Source organism: Arachis hypogaea, chromosome 20 (assembly GCF_003086295.3).
Source record: "Arachis hypogaea cultivar Tifrunner chromosome 20, arahy.Tifrunner.gnm2.J5K5, whole genome shotgun sequence".
Classification (NCBI taxonomy): domain Eukaryota; kingdom Viridiplantae; phylum Streptophyta; class Magnoliopsida; order Fabales; family Fabaceae; genus Arachis; species Arachis hypogaea.
Window position 1 is genome coordinate 29,977,114 of NC_092055.1, and position 6,066 is coordinate 29,983,179.

Consider the following 6,066-nt stretch of genomic DNA (forward strand, 5'->3'; position numbering starts at 1 on the left):
CTCTTCCATTCGTACAGTTGCATTTCTTCCTTTACATCACATTCTTTGTCTCCCCCTCTTTTCTTCCACTCACAAAGGGATCCCTATACTGTGGTATAAAGGATCTCTATTATTATTATCATTTTTCTGTCCATTCTTCCTTGTCATATGAGTAGGAGCAAGGATAAGAACATTCTTGTGGAAGCAGATCCAGAACCTGAAAGGACTCTAAAGAGAAAATTAAGAGAAGCTAAAATACAACAATCCAGAGATAACCTTTCAGAAATTTTTGAACAGGCAGAGGAGATGGCAGCCGAAAATAATAATAATGAAAGGAGGATGCTTGGTGACTTTACTGCACCTAATTCCAATTTACATGGAAGAAGCATCTCCATTCCTGCCATTGGAGCAAACAACTTTGAGCTGAATCCTCAATTAGTTTCTCTGATGCAGCAGAACTGCAAGTTTCATGGACTTCCATCTGAAGATCCTTTTCAGTTCTTAACTGAATTCTTGCAGATATGTGATACTGTAAAGACTAATGGAATAGATCCTAAAGTCTACAGGCTCATGCTTTTCCCTTTTGCTGTAAGAGACAGAGCTAGATTATGGTTGGATTCTCAACCTAAAGACAGCCTAAACTCTTGGGATAAGCTGGTCACGGCTTTCTTAGCCAAGTACTTTCCTCCTCAAAAGCTGAGCAAGCTTAGAGCTGATGTTCAAACCTTCAGACAGAAAGAAGGTGAATCTCTCTATGAAGCTTGGGAAAGATACAAACAGTTGACCAAAAAGTGTCCTTCTGACATGCTTTCAGAATGGACCATCCTGGATATATTCTATGATGGTTTATCTGAGCTATCAAAGATGTCACTGGACACTTCTGCAGGTGGATCCATTCACCTAAAGAAAACGCCTGCAGAAGCTCAAGAACTCATTAACATGGTTGCTAATAACCAGTTCATGTACACTTCTGAAAGGAATCCTGTGAATAATGGGACGCCTATGAAGAAGGGAGTTCTTGAAGTTGATACTCTGAATGCCATATTGGCTCAGAACAAAATATTGACTCAGCAAGTCAATATGATCTCTCAGAGTCTGCATGGAATGCAAGCTGCATCCAACAGTACTCAAGAGGCATCTTCTGAAGAAGAAGCCTATGATCCTGAGAACCCTGCAATAGTAGAGGTAAATTACTTAGGTGAACCTTATGGAAACACCTATAACTCAACATGGAGAAATCATCCAAATTTCTCATGGAAGGATCAAAAGCCTCAACAAGGCTTTAATAATGGTGGAAGAAACAGGTTTAGCAATAGCAAGCCTTTTCCATCATCAACTCAGCAACAGACAGAGAACTCTGAACAAAATGCTTCTAATTTAGCAAATCTAGTCTCTGATCTATCTAAGGCCACTGTAAGTTTCATGAATGAAACAAGGTCTTCCATTAGAAATTTGGAAGCACAAGTGGGCCAGCTAAGTAAAAGGATCACTGAAATCCCTCCTAGTACTCTCCCAAGTAATACAGAAGAGAACCCAAAAGGAGAGTGCAAGGCCATTGACATAAGCGCCATGGCCGAACCTGAGAGGAGAGGAGAGGACGTGAATCCCAAGGAGGAAGACCTCCTGGGACGTCCAGTGGTCAATAAGGAGCTTCCCTCTGAGGAACCAAAGGACTCTGAGGCTCATCTAGAGACCATAGAGATTCCATTGAACCTCCTTATGCCCTTCATGAGCTCTGATGAGTATTCCTCTTCTGAAGAGAATGAGGATGTTACTGAAGAGCAAACTGCCAAGTTTCTTGGTGCAATCATGAAGCTGAATGCCAAATTATTTGGTATTGATACTTGGGAAGTTGAACCTCCCTTGTTCATCAATGAACTTAGTGATCTGGATCAACTGACATTGCCTCAGAAGAGACAGGATCCTGGAAAGTTCATAATACCCTGTACCATAGGCACCATGATCTTTAAGGCTCTGTGTGACCTTGGTTCAGGAATAAACCTCATGCCCCTCTCTACAATGGAGAAACTGGGAATCTATGAGGTGCAAGCTGCTAAAATCTCACTGGAGATGGCAGACAGCTCAAGAAAACAGGCTTATGGACAAGTAGAGGACGTTTTAGTAAAGGTTGAAGGCCTTTACATCCCTGCTGATTTCATAGTCCTGGATACTGGAAAGGAAGAGGATGAATCCATCATCCTAGGAAGACCTTTCCTGGCCACAGCAAGAGCTGTGATTGATGTTGACAGAGGTGAAATAGTCCTTCAATGGAATGAGAACTCCCTTGTATTCAAAACTCAAGGATCTCCCTTTGCAACCATGGAGAGGAAGCTTGAAAAGCTTCTCTTAAAGCAGAGTCAACCAGAGCCCCCACAGTCAAACTCTAAGTTTGGTGCTGGGAGGCCACAACCAAACTCTAAGTTTGGTGTTGAACTCCCATATCCAAACTCTAAGTTTGGTGTTGGAGAGTCTCAACAAAGCTCTGCACATCTGTGAGGCTCCATGAGAGCCCTCTGTCAAGCTATTGACATTAAAGAAGCGCTTGTTGGGAGGCAACCCAATGTTTATCTAATTCTTATTTTTATTGTTTTCTTAGGTTCATGATCATGTGGAGTCACAAAATAAATAGAAAAATTGAAAACGGAATAAAAAATAGCAGAAGAAAAATCACACCCTGGAGGAGCATCTGTCTGGCGTTCAGCGCCAGAACAGAGCATGGTTCTGGCGCTGAACGCCCAAAATGGGCAGCTTCTGGGCGCTGAACGCCAGAACAGGCATGGTTCTGGCGTTCAACGCCAGAAATGGCACACAGATGGGCGTTGAACGCCCAAAATGGCCACCAACCTGGCGCTGAACGCCCAGAGTTGGGTACAAAGGCATTTTTACATGCCTAATGGGTGCAGGGATGTAATTCCTTGAACACCTCAGGATCTGTGGACCCCACAGGATCCACTCAGGATCTGTGGACCCCACAGGATCAACTCAGGATCTGTGGACCCCACAGGACCCCCACCTACCTCCACTCACTTCTTCTCACCACTCTCTTTCACACAACCCCATAAACACTCTTCCCTAAAAGCCCTTCACCAATCACCTCAATCTCTCTTCCCCATTAAACCTTCACCACTCACATCCACCCACTCTTCCCCATAAACCTACCTCATAAACTCCACCTACCTTCAAAATTCAAAACCAATTTCCCACCCAAACCCACCCATATGGCCGAACCTTACACCCCCCTCCCTTCCCTATATAAAGACCTCTATTCTTCATCAAATTCATACAACACACCCCTCTACACTCCTCTTGGCCGAAACCACATATCCCTCTCCCTCTCCATATTTCTTCTTCTTCTTCTATTCTTTTGTTTATTGCTCGAGGGCGAGCAATATTCTAAGTTTGGTGTGGTAAAAGCATAGCTTTTTGTTTTTCCATTACCATTGATGGTATCTATGACCGGAGAATCCTCTAGAAGAGGGAAAGGGAAGACAAGAGCTTCCACATCCGAGTCATGGGAGATGGAAAGGTTCATCTCCAAAGCCCATCAAGACCACTTCTATGATGTTGTGGCCAAGAAGAAGGTGATCCCTGAGGTCCCTTTTAAACTCAAAAGAAATGAGTATCCGGAGATCCGACATGAAATTCAAAGAAGAGGTTGGGAAGTTCTAACAAACCCCATCCAACAAGTCGGCATCCTAATGGTTCAAGAGTTCTATGCCAATGCATGGATCACCAAGAACCATGATCAAAGTAAGAACCCGGATCCAAAGAGCTATGCTACAATGGTTCGGGGGAAATACTTAGATTTTAGTCCGGAGAATGTGAGGTTGGCGTTCAACTTGCCATACATGGAAGAAAACGCACGCCCCTACACAAGGAGAGTCAACTTTGATCAAAGGTTGGACCAAGTCCTTATGGACATATGTGTAGAAGGAGCTCAATGGAAAATTGACTCCAAAGGCAAGCCGGTTCAACTAAGAAGATTGGACCTCAAGCCTACAGCTAGAGGATGGTTGGAGTTTATCCAATGCTCAATCATTCCCACTAGCAACCGGTCTGAAGTTACTATAGACCGGGCCATCATGATCCATAGCATCATGATTGGAGAAGAGGTAGAAGTTCATGAGATTATACCTCAAGAACTCTACAAGGTGGCTGACAAGTCCTCCACTATGGCAAGGTTAGCCTTTCCTCACCTCATTTTCCACCTATGCAATTTAGCTGGGATTGACGTAGAGGGAGATATCCTCATCAAAGAAGACAAGCCCATCACTAAGAAAAAGATGGAGCAAGCAAGAGAGCCCAGTCATGGAGCTCAAGCGGCGCAAGAAGCTCACCACCATGAGATCCCGGAAATGCCTCAAATGCACTTTCCTCCACAAAACTATTGGGAGCAAATCAACACCTCCCTAGGAGAATTGAGTCCCAATATGGGACAACTAAGGGTGGAACATCAAGAGCACTCCATCATGCTCCATGAAATAAGAGAAGATCAAAAAGCAATGAGGGAGGAGCAACAAAGACAAGGAAGAGACATAGAAGAGCTCAAGGACATCATTGGTTCCTCAAGAAGAAAACGCCACCATCACTAAGGTGGATTCATTCCTTGTTCTTGCCTTCTCTGTTTTTCGTTTTCTATGTTATGTACTTATCTGTGTTTGTGCCTTCATTACATGATCATTAGTAGTTAGTAACTTTGTCTTAAAGATATGAATGTCCTATGAATCCATCACCTCTCTTAAATGAAAAATGTTTCAAATCAAAAGAACAAGAAGTACATGAGTTTCGAATTTATCCTTGAACTTAGCTTAATTATATTAATGTGGTGACAATGCTTCTTGTTTTCTGAATGTATGCTTGAACAGTGCATATGTCTTTTGAAGTTGTTGTTTAAGAATGTTAAATATGTTGGCTCTTGAAAGAATGATGACTAGGAGACATGTTATTTGATAATCTGAAAAATCATAAAAATGATTCTTGAAGCAAGAAAAAGCAGCAAAAAAAAAAAACAAAGCTTGCAGAAAAAAAAAAGAGAAAAAAATAGGCGAAAAAAAGAAAAAAATAGAAAGAAAAAGCAAGCAGAAAAAGCCAATAACCCTTAAAACCAAAAGGCAAGGGCAAATAAAAAGGATCCCAAGGCTTTGAGCATCAGTGGATAGGAGGGCCTAAAGGAATAAAATCCTGGTCTAAGCGGCTAAACCAAGCTGTCCCTAACCATGTGCTTGTGGCGTGTAGGTGTCAAGTGAAAACTTGAGACTGAGCGGTTAAAGTCAAGGTCCAAAGCAAAAACAAAGAGTGTGCTTAAGAACCCTGGACACCTCTAATTGGAGACTTTAGCAAAGCTGAGTCACAATCTGAAAGAGTTCACCCAATTATGTGTCTGTGGCATTTATGTATCCGGTGGTAATACTGGAAAACAAAGTGCTTAGGGCCACGGCCAAGACTCATAAAGAAGCTGTGTTCAAGAATCATCATACTGAACTAGGAAAGTCAATAACACTATTCGAAATCTGAAGTTCCTATAGATGCCAATCATTCTGAACCTCAATGGATAAAGTGAGATGCCAAAACTATTCAAGAGGCAAAAAGCTATAAGTCCCGCTCATATGATTGAAGCTCTGTTTCATTGATAGTTTGGAATTTATAGTATATTCTCTTCTTTTTATCCTATTTGATTTTTAGTTGCTTGGGGACAAGCAACAATTTAAGTTTGGTGTTGTGATGAGCGGATAATTTATACGCTTTTTGGCATTGTTTTTAGTATGTTTTTAGTAGGATCTAGTTACTTTTAGGGATGTTTTCATTAGTTTTTATGTTAAATTCACATTTCTGGACTTTACTATGAGTTTGTGTGTTTTTCTGTGATTTCAGGTATTTTCTGGCTGAAATTGAGGGACTTGAGCAGAAATCAGATTCAGAGGTTGAAAAAGGACTGCTGATGCTGTTGGATTCTGACCTCCCTGCACTCAAAGTGGATTTTCTGGAGCTATAGAACTCGAAATGGCGCGCTTCCAATTGCGTTGGAAAGTAGACATCCAGGACTTTCCAGCAATATATAATAGTTTATACTTTGGCAAAGAATAGATG

The 6,066-nt window shown here is 41.8% G+C and overlaps 1 non-coding gene across 1 annotated transcript; it reads right to left on the reverse strand.

The window, feature by feature from the left end:
- Positions 1 to 681: 681 nt before the first annotated feature.
- Positions 682 to 789, reverse strand: LOC112788222 (small nucleolar RNA R71). Its single transcript, XR_003195596.1, has one exon. It is a non-coding gene; the product is annotated as a small nucleolar RNA R71 (small nucleolar RNA).
- Between the last annotated feature and the right edge of the window lie 5,277 nt (positions 790 to 6,066).